Source organism: Prionailurus viverrinus, chromosome A1 (assembly GCF_022837055.1).
Source record: "Prionailurus viverrinus isolate Anna chromosome A1, UM_Priviv_1.0, whole genome shotgun sequence".
NCBI classification, from domain to species: domain Eukaryota; kingdom Metazoa; phylum Chordata; class Mammalia; order Carnivora; family Felidae; genus Prionailurus; species Prionailurus viverrinus.
In genome coordinates, this window is record NC_062561.1 from 100,862,765 (window position 1) to 100,877,637 (window position 14,873).

A 14,873-nucleotide genomic window follows, 5' to 3' on the forward strand; every position below is an offset into this window, starting at 1 on the left:
AGTCGTATCCCTTTTGTTGACAGGTTGCCAGGATACCTCTAGGCGACAAAGGCTGGGGCTCCCCTTTCAAGCAGCCGCACACACTGTAAGAATTCTTGCAAGAGGGAATGTGAATCCTGGAGCTAATTCTGCCCATTTCCACCAGCCCCCTCCCTGAGGGGCTCAGCTGGCCGTGCTAAAAGCCGCAGTAGAAAGGTGAAAACGAATATTACAAGGTGAGGCTCTCTCTGGGAAGGCATGCTTTTTCTCTGTTGTCTAACAAATCAATCAGTCTCCAACCATACCTTTCAACTAATAATAGATTCTTATTTTAGGTAATCCTGATCTCCACTTCTGTCTCACTGTTATACTCACTGTTATTCTCTGGTGAAAAAGCAAATGCTTTCTCACTAGAGAAAAGGAATCTAAAATAAAATAATCATTGAATAAAAAAAACAAGTACTGCTACACAAAATAACAAATATCATTTTACTTTATTGGATGATGCTGGCTATGGATTACAGATTTTAGTGGCTAAAAGAGAACCAAATTCCATTGGAAGCAATAATAGTATTTAAACCTGTAATTATTTAAAAATAATTTTCTTCAAAGAAAGGTAGAAAAAATACGTTTTATGTTAATCTAGGATTATATGTGTATTAACCAAATTATCCTTGAAAGAAAAAGGGGTGATAAAGGCTATAGTTACTCAACTGATTTGGCAGATTTTTTTATTGAGATGAAATGTACATGGAGAAATGTAACTAATCTTAAGTTCTTAAATTCAAGTTCCAAAGTCAGTGGGTTCAACAAATATATATATATATTTACATGGTTATATATATATACATAAATATATATATATTTATATATATAAAATATATATAAAAATATATATAAATATATATATTTATAAATATAAATATAAAAAATATAAAAATATATATTTAAATATTATATTAAATATTTAAACGTTTAAATATTAATATTTATAATATATTATTATATTATAAATTATTATATTATAAATATAATAATTAATATTATTAATATTAATTTAAATATTTAAATATTAAATTAAAAATATAACTTGTAAATATAAAAAATATATAAAAAATATATAAATTTATATATAAATATATATATATATATATATATAACCATGTAAACCATCACCTTAATCAAGAAATAGGACATTTCTATCCCCCAGAAAGTTTCTTCATATCCTTTCCAGTCAGTCATCTTTCTATGAGCACCCATGTTCTGATATCTATCACTAGAGAATGATTTGGCTGTCCATGAACTTCATATGAATAGATTCACACAGTGTGTATTCTTGAATCTAACTTCTTAGACTCAGTGGAATGTTTTTGAGATCATCTCATATTTCTATGTATATTACTGGTTCAATTCTTTTTATAGGGGAGTGTTAATACATTATAGGATTATTCCGCATTTGTTTACCTATTCTCCTATTGGTTAATATTTGGCTTATTTCTAGCTTGTGTTTCCTATAACTAAAGTTGCTATATCCATTCTCGCACAAGTGTTTTGGTAGACATATATTCTCCTGTTTCTTAGGTTCAGACCTAGGATAGAAATTGAAGTAGATGTATGTTTAACTTTATAATGGGGAAATGATATGTCACTGTGGTTATCATTTGCGTTTCCCCGACTAATGAAGCTGAGCATTTTTACGTGAGCTTGGTTGGAGACTGGTATTTTGCTTTTATTAAGTTCGCATTCTTTGTTCCTTTTAGAGACTTCCTTTCTTGTTTATACCATCTTTACCAATGTGTAACTCACATCCAGTAATATGTGCACATTTTAAGTACACAGTTTGAGGAGTTGTGACAAATGATTACATCCATCCACCCACCAATTATATCAGTACCAGAACACGTCCATTAATGTTTGTAGTGCAGTCTCCACCCACCCATCTGTCTACCTGCGAGCAATCACCAATTTATTTTCTGCCGCTTGCAGATCAGCTTTGCCCGTTCTAGGGTTTCATGTAATATTTTAGGGTAATATTATAGGGTAATATTGCAGGGTAATACTCTGCTGTGTGAATATTCCATAATTTGTTTACTTGCTTACCTGTCGACGTACACTTGTGTGGTTTCCTAAATTTTTCACCATTAAGAGCAGAAGCTGCTTTAAACATTTGTACATGTCTTTTGTGGACATATGTTTTCACTTCTCTTGGGTAATTATTTAGGGACAAATGTCCATGTCAGTAAGTAGGTGTAGGCTCAACTTTGTGAGATTCTGCCAAACTGTTTTCCACAGTCTTTATGTATTTCACAAGCCCTCCCAAGCATGTAAGGGAGTTCTGGTATTTCCGTTTACCACTAACACTAACACTTAGTGTTAGCAACCTTTCTAATTTTAGCCATCCTATTGTGTAGTATTTCTGGTTTTAGTTTGCATTTTGCTAATGACTGACAGTTAATGATGTTGAATTTACTTCATGAACGTATGGACTATTTACACTTTTTCTGTTGTGCAGAGTTTGTTCAAAGCTTTCGCCCATTTTTAAAAATTGGGTTGTTTGAAATTTGTTCATAGATACATGTACATATGTTATGTATGTGTGTGTATATATCATATATATGTGATATAAATCCTTTTCAAATATATGTCTCATAAACATTTCTTTCCAATCTGTAGCTTGGCTTTTAACTTTCTTAATGGTGGTTTTTAAAGAGCAGAAGTTTCTAATTTATATGAAAGAAAACTTTGAATGCTGTTTCTTTTAAGTTTAGTGCTCTTCTATGTTTTGTCTAAGAAATCTTTGTATCTATCGAGGTCATGAAGATATTCTCCTAATTGCTTTCTTCTAGAAGCTTTATAGCTTTTATACTTGTACATTTCATATATTATAATTTTTATATTTAGTTCTCTGAGCCATTTTGATTTAAGTTTCATGTGTGATAAAAGTAAAGAGCTGATATTAGCTTTTCCCTGGCATGTATCCAAATGTTCCACCACCTTTTGTTTAAAAGATTTTCCTCCCTCCATAAATTGCCTTAGCATCTTTGTCAAAAATCAATTGACTGCATATGTGAACCAACCATATATTTATCGACTCTCTTCTGTTACATGAGCCCATTTATCTGTCTTTATTGGCATTGTTAATTTTTAATAAGCCAGCTCCTCTTGGCTTATAAGCAGTGCAGCACATACTAAAAACAAATATACAAGTGGAGTCCTTCCATGACTTGCCAGTGGAACTATGCACAGGAGTTTGAATTAGGTTAGACATTTTTTTCTTGCATGCTTTACAAATATTTCCCTTGGAAATAATCTGATTTTAAGTGATTCTTTAACAAAAAAAAAAAACAAAAACACAAAAAATATCCAGTCAGAAATGTATTCAAGAATGATAATCCCAGACAAATATAGATTTTTTTTTCCAATGCATTTATACCAAATGATACATGACCTTAATTTTCATTCATTCATTCAATAATTTGTTGAGTGTCTACTATATTCCAGGCACTGTTTTGGACAAGAAAAGATGGAAGGAGAATATTTCATAAGTTCATAAGTTTTGCAAGGAAGCATTATTTATAATCTCCGCTCTATTGCCTATTTAACAGCATATTTATAATTATAATTACAGTGAAAAAAATCTTTGGTAAAATAAACATCAGATTCAATGTCTTCATACATTCCTATGAATTGACAGAAAAGTATCAACACTCAAGTGTTTACAAAGGTACATCATTTCCTCAGGTTTTCCAGATGTGCTGTGACTGTCAAAATATATCCATTCCTCTGAGCCTCAGATTGTAAGCTCTCATTTCTGTCATTTGCATTTTTCAGCTTATTTTAGAATTAGAATTTCATATATGATTTCTAAGAGAAATTTCTTTGCAGACTGGACCTTAATACAGCTCTATGTAGTATCATCTAAATAATTTCCCCAGCTTCTCTGGTGAATGAAAGATTTTCAAGAATATATGCAATTCTGAAAAACAAAGCAAAACAAAACAAAACTGTAAGTAGTGAAGAATGCAAACAGTTCCAGAACACACTTCCTAAGGAAGCAGGTGATGATTCCTGTGGAGTCTTTTTTTTTTTTTTTTTAATGTTTATTTTCGTGAGAGTCAGAGAGAGACAGTGTGTGAGCAGGGGACGGACAGAGAGAGGGAGACACAGAATCCAAAGCAGGCTCCAGGTTCCGAGCTGTCAGCACAGAGCCCAACGTGGGACTCGAACTCATGAGCTGTGAGATCATGACCTGAGCCGAAGTTGGTCACCCAACCAACTGATCCACCCAGGTGACCCTCCTGTGGAGTCTTAAAAACACAGCAGCATTTCCTAAATATCATAGCATACAAGTATGGCACTACACATAACACAAACCATGTTGGGGCAGCAAGGAGGGAGAATGTACGGGAAGCAAGCTCTTGAGAGGTGGAAAGCAATGGCAAGCTGCAAATAGAACGTCCAGAGTACAGTGTGGGCGAGAGGTTTTTTTGAGAGAAGATGCTACAAGGAGTCTGATGCAGTCCTACACAAGCAGAACTTGGTAGAGTTCTGGCTGCACTGAGTGCTCTTTTGTGAATTCACACTGATTCATGGTTGGATGTTTCACTGTTAAAATAAAATGGAGTCTCATTTGTATGCTCTAATTCAGGAGTGCTCAAAGTTTTCCTATTAAATGCCCAGATAGTAAATAATTCAGGCCTTTTAGGCCATATGCTCTGCAGTTGTGGGGCAAACAGAGCCAAAGTTAAACACGTAAATGAATAAGCATGACTCTGGTCCAGTAAACCCTTATTTACAAAAAGAAGTAGACAGCTGGCCAAATTTGGCTAGTGAGCTGTAGTTTTCTGACCCTTGTCTAATCTTCATTTCTGATGAAATACCTTCCAATTTCATACATTGGCCTTTAAAGGCCTCTGGCTTTTAAACAGTTGGCTTTGGAACTTTTCTTCCTCTGAGTGCCCCATAGTCTGTAATTCTCTTCTAAAGAAATATGACTTCCAAGGAGAATAATTAAAGTTTGAAAGTCATCTGCACTCAGAATGCATGTGATCAAGAGAGACCACATATAAATGAGCTCAGCTCAGGAAAGCCAAATTGTCAGATCTTTCTTCAGCTTTCTGCCTAATCATACAGCACCCAGTACCTGATCTCGCTAGTCATATATCAGCTCTGTCTATCTATCTATCTATCTATCTATCTATCTATCTATTTATGTATCTGTCTATCTCCATTCTTGGGGGAAGATCCGAGCCATCGATGTTGTTGCTCATTAGTTAAGAAATAGTCTTTGCCATGAGGGCTTGGTCCAGTACATAGTCCTTGGCTGGATTCTCATTTCCCTTGGATTTGGTAGAGTTATACTTCTAAAGCTAGAATACCAATTCCTAATTCCTTGAGGATTACAAGGAACAAGGTTTAGAGGCCCAGGTATCTCCAAGACTTGAGAAAATACCACAAAGCTGGCTGTTAGCCCTTCCTTTCCAAAGTTCCTGTTAATTGTATTTTCACCCCTCTATTTAAATAGGTTTGTTTCTGTTTAAAATTTTATTTTAAAATTTTAATATAAAATCAAGCTAATTTCATTCAGCCCGTTCAGCATTCAGTTTATTTGGTTGGCACCTACTATGTGCCTAGCACTAGGAATATAACTGTAGGGAGAAAACAAGTCCCTAATGTCTTGGAGTTTACATTCAAGTGAAGGAGACAAAGACTATACAAATAAATAAGACAAAAATATAGTAAGTGCTGTGAAGAAAATAAAGAACAATGTCACTATGGTGGTATCTGTGTCGCAGATGGGGGCAGAGGTACACGTGTGCATGCGTGTGTATTCTGTGTGTATGTATATGCATGTATGTGCTCATGTGTATCTCTGCATGTGGGGGGGGTGTGCATGTGTGTGTCAGTATGTGTGTTTGAGAAAGAGAGAAAAATTATTGGAAAAGGTGTAGTCAGGAAGGATCTCTTTGTTTTTTGTTTTGTTTTTACTTAATTTTTTAAAAATGTTTATTTATATTTGAGAGAGAGAGAGAGAGAGAGAGAGAGAGAGACAGAGGGTGAGTGGGGGTGGGGCAGAGAGAGAGGGAGACACAGAATCTGAAGCAGGCTCCAGGCTCAGAGCTGTCAGCACAGAGCCCAATGCAGGGCTTGAACTCCCGAATCACAAGATCATGCCCTAAGCCAAAGTTAGACGCTTAACCAACTGAGCCACCCAGGCACCCCTGTTTTTCTTTTAAGTTTATTTATTTTTAAAAGAGAGAGACAGCATGCGAGCAAGGTAGGGGCAGAGAGAGGGGAACAGAGGATCTGAAGCAGGCTCTGCACTACAGCAGAGAGCCCGATGTGGGGCTTGAACAAATGACCTGAGCCGAAGTCGATGCTTACCTGACTGAGCCACCCAAGTGCCTCAGGAAGGATCTCTTTGAATTGACAATATGTAAATAGAGAAAATGTGAGAAAACTTTACAAAGAACTGGGGGAAGATTCCAGACATTTGCAAGAGGATGTGCAATGCCCCTTTCCAATCCCTCCCCTAACCTACCCTGGAGTGAGAAGGAGTTTGGATCCTTTGAGCACCTGAAAGGTGAGCGTGGATAAAGCCAGCACTGGCAGGAGAGAGTAAAGAGAGACCAATCAGAGACTTCGAGAACAACCAGGTCACAGAGAGTCTTCGCGGCCAAGAGTTTGGAATTTGTCTTGAGAGTAGTGGGACAACCATGGAACATTCAATCTAGAGAGGTTTAGGATCTGTTTTGTGATTTAAGGAGTCGAATATGACTGTTCTGAAAAATAGAAGCACAGGGTGGTTGTTCACCAACTACCGCTGTTCACCAACTACTGACCCATTGCCACTGAGGCACATCCGTTCACTTGTCTGGCAGTGAACTTAATACCTAGCCATATCGACGAGAGATGTGGAAATGTTTCCATGTGAATTAATATAATCTCACAAAGGGTTATCCAGTATCCAAGGGGTAGAACTTTGATGTGACACTGGTGTAAAAGAATGTAGGAAAGGAGGTGCATGAAGATGTAAAAGGCAATAGGAGGCGAGAAAGTGAGCAGAAAGTGTAAGAAGATGAGCAGAGTGGGAAACGATGTTTATTTTTCTGCCAAATCATTATTAGACGATCATACGGGGAATAAAGAAATGCTAAATGTTGTTCTAGTGTCTACTAAGGTCGTGCCTTTTACCCTTCCTCTTGCTCTCTTCTCCCCGACCCCTTATAGCCCATGCAAGTCCACACTAAGATCGAGAACCTAGTTGGAGAGCTGGGGCAAAGGAAAACACCCTCGTGATCATTTCAGCCTGAACTCCCCACCACTGGGACTTCCTCCAATGCAAAAGATACAATCAAAGCTTATTTTAGTAGAATTACTGTGAAATGAACAAAGAACAAACTGAGAAGTAATGAGGATGGGAGAAGAAATAAACAATTGGAGATGGAGTCAGAATTCAATTTCCAGCCAATAATTGTCCTTATTAGTACCATCTGACCTGGTTACAGTCCAGCATATCATTACCAAATAAGTGTTAGATGGATCCTGGCATGGATTCACTGCTAAGTGAAGATTCTGACAATGATTCTCAATATATTCTCTGACCTAGAAAGAATATGTGTAGAGATGTGTGTGCGTGTGTGTATGTGTGTGTCTATGTTCTTGTGTGTGAGCATTTGGAAGCACAGTGCTCAATAATGTGATAATAAATATAGCTAATAAAATTCCAACCTCTTGTTAAGCAAGTATGTATGTTCATTGGAAAGACAGAAATATGTATATTTAATTTGTGAAAAACTATTTACATTATGGATCATTTTAAAATCATAAATGTGTAATAAGAATTAAAGTTTACATTACTTGAATCATTTCATGGCATTTTCCCTCAAAAATACCAAATGATTATGCAACATTAGAGTAAGATAAATCTTGGATTGCTTTACCTACTCAGTTCCAAGCGAACCATCCTATATATGAAACACATGACATTTTGATCAACAAAAATTAAAACCATATTTTCCTCTTCATAGCTTGTTTCCTATGTCAAATACTATGTCAAGTGGAGTTTAATTATTTTAGCTATTACCATATTTCTGGGGGACAAGAAATTTCCAAATAAATTTTCAACAGAGACTCCCAGGAGAAGCTTATTGATAAGTAGCGTTGGAATACTGTTCCAGCTAAAATTACTTAACTGGACACTGTCCATTGCTTTCCTAAATAAAAAAAAGGTCTTTTGTGATTCATCAACAATTTAATTATCTTTAATGTGATGGCATCTATTTCAATGTTAATTTTATAACTGGAATTTTATAACTAACCAAAAAGGACCAAGATTTGTAGCCTAAAATCGTCATTATTCTGCATGATGTACACAGGACAGGTTCTAAATCTCTGCATCTTCAAATATTGACTCCATAGCATCTTGAGATAAGTCAGCCTGTTCTATCTTTTTGTATAAATGTGGTCTATAAGATCTTAGTATTTGAAAAGTCAGAAAACTAGGAACACTATGGAATGAACAAATAATTGAAAACCAGCTTAAAACATTTAAATGGAAGCTTCTGGGAAGAACAGTGGTGATGGGGGGCGGTGGGGGGGGCGGTAAGTAAAGCACTGAGAAATTGCCAAAGCTCACTGAAAGCAAATGGGGATTTGGCTAAGTACATCCCAGTTGCACTTGCCCATCCTGAGATCCAGGGTAACAACATAGTTCTCAAGACAGAGAAAAAGGGAAAAGCTTTTTAGATAAAAAGCTTAGAAGGCACATGACAAATTTGCCTAATTTGTCTTTTAGTGGAATAGCCTTTCTGGAGAGCACTTCTGGGCATGCAAAGTCAGGAAAGGGAAAAGAGGAGAGACTAAGAGGGTCTTCATGATGTCTCTTAATGGTCTCCCATGGACAGAAGCTGATGGAGTTCTCTGATGGAGTTCTCCTGGGAGCTGGGGTAACTACAGCCATCACAGAAAACCCATATAGGGAAAGAGCTCTCCTAGACCCTAGGACTGGGGACCCTACGCTTGGTCTATCCATTCTGTAGGAAGAGAGGAGAATGACATGATTTAAATAATACTGTAGGACTAGTGCAATAGTTTTGTCCTTGAGGGAAAAGCCAAGACCATCAGTGGTCTTGTTGAGCCTCCGATGACCTCCAGACTTCTTACTTTGATAAAAAGATATGCGTCTATTTCTTTAAGTGACTGACGGGAGTAGGATTTTCTTTATGTTCAGCGATGTTAAATCTTTTTTTTTTTTTAATTTACTTATTTTGAGAGAGACAGAGCTCAAGCAAGGGAGGGGCAGAGAGAGAGTGAGCGAGAAAGAGAATTCCAAGCAGACTCCGCACTGTTTGCACAGAGCCTGCCGTGGGGCTCGAACTCACAAAACGGAGATTGTGACCTGAGCTGAAATCTAGAGCCAGACACTTAACCGACTGAGCCACCCAGGTACCACTGACATAAAATCTTAACCATACATAATCAAAGTAAACATACGGTAAAAATTAGCCTAATTCATGGCTGGAAGGGTAGGGCTATTTTGAAATATCTCTAATGAATAATGTGTTATTGGTGGTGGTGGTGATGGGAACACAAAAATTATGTCACAAAATATCTGTTCTGGAGTCTCCTGCCAGAGGCAGCATTCTGCGCTGAATGAATTATTAAATAAATCCAGGTCCAGGCAGGCCTTCTTACCACATCCAAGTGCCTGAGACAGTGGTGCATTTATTAGAAGGACACATGTGCTTGGAAATACAGGAGAATGTAACAACTAGGCCGCAGGAAGCACAAGACCTACCTGTTCCAGGGGACTTACTAGCCAGAGAGTTGAGTAGAATCTGTTCTCTGGCCCAGACACCAAAATAATTAGTAGGCAATTTTTCATAAAGTTTCAGAATTCTAGAGGAAAATCGAAGGAACTTCTCAACCAAGCTCTTTTGATTTCTGCTGAGTAGAGTGATATTTCCCCATTGGGTGTTCAGCTCGACGTTCATCTGGTCTCTTTCTTGAATTGTTGAAAAGTCTGAGGAGAACTAGAGACCACAGCCTGCTTCTCTTTTTAAGAAAGGTGGAAAGAGAGGCCTGTCTACCTCGGCAAACCAGACCTCGTCATCGCTTTTCCACCTGTGAGGTGACTGCTTCCTTTCATACCTGACATGATTGACAGGGATAACGTCTGAATGTAGTTTTCACTTCTAATTTGGGACATGGCGGCCCAAGCTTCTTCTTGTATCCGATAGGAATACCATGACATTCCAGGAGCACAGATATTCTCTAAACGTAGAGTAAGATGTAAAGACTAAAGAACGTCACGTGTCTTCTGTGCCCACGTAGCGCTGTCAGCTCCGAGTGTCCTGTCATCAGCCTGTTCCCAACTCTACTCTCTTCCACCCACAGTCACCCCTGTCCCCTTTATCCTGCCTTCCTCTTAGGTATCATTAATTTGTTGTGATATGTCACTCTCTCTCAGTGACCTCTCTGCTTTAGCAACCATTACTGTTATTTTCCCCAAGAGGGGAATGTGATTGGATCTGTTCTTTTCACACCACACCATTTCATAGACTTGTCAGTGGGCTTACAGATTGGCAGCTTTTTGGCCAGCACCCAGCTCTGTTCCAATCTGCCCTGATTGGGGATGGGGAGTCGAGTCACATATTTCATACTGATTTGATCTGATAACGGGAGAGAATGTGCTCCTATATTGACTTTTCAGTATTGCTTTCCTTTGCAGGATTGCAGGTTGGAAGGTCTTTGAATAAAATGTGAACACAATATGATTTGAGTTGGCCGAAGAATAGAGACTTTGGAATCCCTCAGAATATCTTAGCGAAAGGAGAATGATTTCAAAAATCTATAGTTAGTCTCCTAATTACATTTTCTCACATGCTGAGTTTATGAAAATGTGGAGAAGAAGACAGGCATTAAAGCCATATGGTGACAATTATGATAACATACTTACCACCTACCACACTTCATGCTAAGCATTTTATCTTACTTTTAATCCTCACGATAACTATGGAAGGTGTTATTATCCCACTAAACATAAGATGTAGCTGAGACACTAAGAAGTTACATATCCCAAGATTCCATAACTGATAAGCATTTTGGAGCTAGATTTCAACCGGGTCTGAATTTATAGGAGGGGTACACAGAAAGTACTTTGGAGTGGAGACTAACAGAGTATTACTTGAGTCTTTGCTATAAGCTACTTTTTCTTCTTTTGTTCAGCAAATAAGACCTTACCAGTGGATTTCACAGTTAGTTTGAAGTTTTTTCCACAGATGTGATAGTGGCAAAATTAAGATCTAAATGACAAGATCCCAGGCCACACAGAATTTTAACAGAAATATTTAGACATATGTCAGCTACATAGTAACATAAGGTGGGACATGGAGGAAACTATTTGAAACAACATTAAACAGATTTTTTGAGAATTGGAGGAAACCTACAAAACTGGCTTTGTGTATTACACATAGTCTCAAATGTTAGGTGCACATCACATTCTATAAATCAAAGCGATCTGTTTTCCTACTAAATGTTTGCCTTTAGAGAAAATTCTGTGATGAATCCTTTTAGGAAACTAAAGAACTTCCTTTGGGTAGTCCTTAGATATGAAGTGTTGATATTCTCCAGATTTTGTTATTCAAGATCTTTTTTCAATCATGTGTTGCATGTGTTATAAGAAAATCTATAAAGGGTTCTCATTTCCTATAAGGCAATCAGATTTCCTGAAATTAGCTATAGTGCTTTTCATAATTTGTTTTCAAATTACCTTTCCTGTTACTTAAATCTGTTATTATTTTTCCCCTCTGCCTTTTCACCCACGTCTTACTACCCATCTACACACACACACACACACACACACACACACACACATTAATTTACCAACTCATATATACACAACCATTTACACACACCCATCCATTCACACCTATCCACACTTCCCAACCACTCATACTCATCTAAACGCACATGTGCTCTCATATACATACCACACTTAACAATTCATATCAGTTCACACACTCACATATGTCTCTACACTCACATCATACCTATCCATTCCTTTATCCATACACCCACATCCGTTCACTCGTACCCATGTACAAACCCACACTCATTCACTCATATCTATCTACACACTCATATACACACACTATCAGCTCTCCACATTCCTGCACTCACATGCCACGTTCCCACCCACGTACAATCCCACCCATCTGCTGACACCCATCCTCACACCCCCACCAGCTAATATTCATCTACACACTCACACTCATGTACCCACTCACCCATACACACACACATCTCCTCACACCTAATTACATACCCGTCTGCTTATAGGCATACAGACACTCAAACGCTTCCTCCAGAAATCTTCACATATGCCATACATAGCCTGTCCGTCCCGCCGCAAACCAAAGTCCCACAATTCTTCAAGCACATCGTACTGTTTTAGATTCCTACACCTTTGCATATGCCTCTGTCTTTGTCAGCTGGAAATGTCTTTCTGTCTTCCCTTCCTATCTAAATCCTCTCCTTCTTTCAAGAACCAGCTCAAATGACATTGTTATTTTATGCACAAATGTTCATAGTAACTTTATTTGTAATAGCCGAACTATAATGACCCCAAATGTTCTTGAACAGGTAAAACAAATTATGGTACCTACATACCATAGAATCATACTCAGTCATTAAAAGCAGCTAATTATTGATACCTACAGCAACTTAGATAGATCTGCAGGGAATTGCCCTGAGAGAAAAAAGCCAACCCCAAAAGGTTCCATTCAGCATGATCCCATTCTAAAAAAAAAAAAAAAATTCTAATGTTTATTTATTTTAGAGAGAGAGAGAGAGAGAGAGAGAGAGAGAGAGAGACAGAGTGCAAGCAGGGGAGGGTCAGAGAGAGAGGGAAACACAGAATATAAAGCAAGTTCCAGGCTCTGAGCTGTCAGCACAGAGCCCAACATGGGGCTTGAACTCACAAACCTGAGATCATGACCTTGGCTGAAGTTGGATGTTTAACTGGCTGAGCCACCCAGGCACTTGGACTTGATCCTGTTTATAGAACGTTTTTAAATGAAAAATTATAGAAATGGAGGACAGATTAGTGATGTCTAGGAGTAAGAGATGGGGACTTGGAGGGAATGGTGGGAGAGAGAGAGGTGAGTATAAATTGGTAACAGGAGAGATCATATGTAATGTTGGAATTGTTCAGTATCTTGGCTGTAGGTGCATAAGTTTGTAGGTGGTAAAATTGTATAGAGCTTAATACACACACATGTTGTTGATGAACACAGATAAAAGTGGATTGTATCGATATCAATATTCTGGTTGAGATATTATAGTATAATTTTGTACAGTGTTACCATTGGGAGAAGCTGGACAAGGGAAGGAGGGATCTCTGTATTATTTCTTAAAACTGCCTGTGAATCTGTAATTATCTTAATAGAAATAGCAGTTAATAATAAAATCATCAGGGCTTCCTGGTGAGTTTGAGCCCTGTGTCAGGCTCTGGCTGACAGCTCAGAGCCTGGAGCCTGCTTCAGACTCTTTGTCTCCCTCTCTCTGACCCTCCCCCATTCATGCTCTGTCTCTCTCTGTCTCAAGAATAAACATTAAAAAAAATTTTTTTAACAAAAATTAAAAATTTAAAAAAATATATAATCATCATGTCATCTTCAGACCTAACATTAACATTAATTCTTAACATCGAGATAACAAAATACATTTTAAAGAATCACAATGTGATCAAACCAAATGGGGTGAAATGCACCTAGGAAAATGTAAACTTCTACAATTAGATTCAAACAGTCAATCACATCAATGTAGACTAAGGGAGACCTGGTTCAGCAGCAGATTATATGGCCACAACTAAGGTCTGGGGACACAAGGATAAAGCAGACCAATGGTTGTTCACCACTGCATTAAGCAACACCTCTGAGGCTAATTTACTGAGTAGGTCTTCTTTGTAAGGAGCACACAGCCCAGAAAACATGAGGGGATGTCCCATATTTTGGGTGACTACATCATGTTACTACAGTGCTTTTCCTGGTGTGACCCTCTTCTACCAGTAGAGAAGTTCCAAATATGACTCAATTATTGACAAAATAGTCTCACCTCTGTATTAAAATCAAATCTACCTCTTTTTTTCTGAGCACTACAGGCAGTATCTCCAATGTTCTTGGGCTGTTTGTACAGTATATTCCAAATTTCATTTTTGCTTTTCTCAAGTTTATGTAGTACATATACACTTGGTTTTAAATGGCTAATCCATAATGGCCGTGAACTATTGATGCCATTTAATGGGGTTACACAGAAAGTGTCATTGGTGCAGCATGTTGGGGAATCCTTTTTGAGCTAGGGCTCTGTAGGGGAGGAAAAAGTTTCTCTACCTTTTTTGGCTCGGTGACGGGGACTGCAAAATACACTGACAAAAGATAGGTTAACAAGATAAAAAACAAAGTATATTAACATGCACATTCCACATCCACACGAGAAGACTCAGTGATGAGTAACTCTCCGGCTGGTCAGAGTTTGAAATCTATAAAGAAACTTAAAAAAGAATGATAAATTTGTGGTGAAGTGACAAGACAAAGAAAAAGGGATTTAGGCTTTTAGAGGCAACAAACTATAGGAAGGTAAATATATGGGGGAAACTAATGGAAGATACAGGCTATTTAGTGATGTTGTTACATATCTTCCTCTTGACGCTAGCCTCTGAGCTGACAAGAGTCTAGAGTTGTCTTTGATGAGTTCTGCCCTTCCTGGTTTGGAAAAGAGAGACATCTTTACAAATTTATATCCTGCTTTTAGGCAAATAGAGGGAGGGCAGATTGCTTCCCTTATATCTGCTTCTTCCCAGTTGCCTTCACCTCAAAATAATCCATATGCCA

The 14,873-nt window shown here is 37.8% G+C and overlaps 1 protein-coding gene across 3 annotated transcripts in view; it reads left to right on the plus strand.

Moving 5' to 3' along the window:
• LOC125174040 (zinc finger protein 474) overlaps positions 1-14,873 on the plus strand; it is an 88,462-nt gene that overhangs the window by 26,887 nt on the left and 46,702 nt on the right. For all 3 annotated transcript variants that reach the window (XR_007155232.1, XM_047873779.1, XM_047873786.1), the window contains one exon: positions 24-215. The gene's annotated coding sequence lies outside the window, so the exon portion shown is untranslated. The remainder of the gene's footprint in view (positions 1-23; positions 216-14,873) is intronic.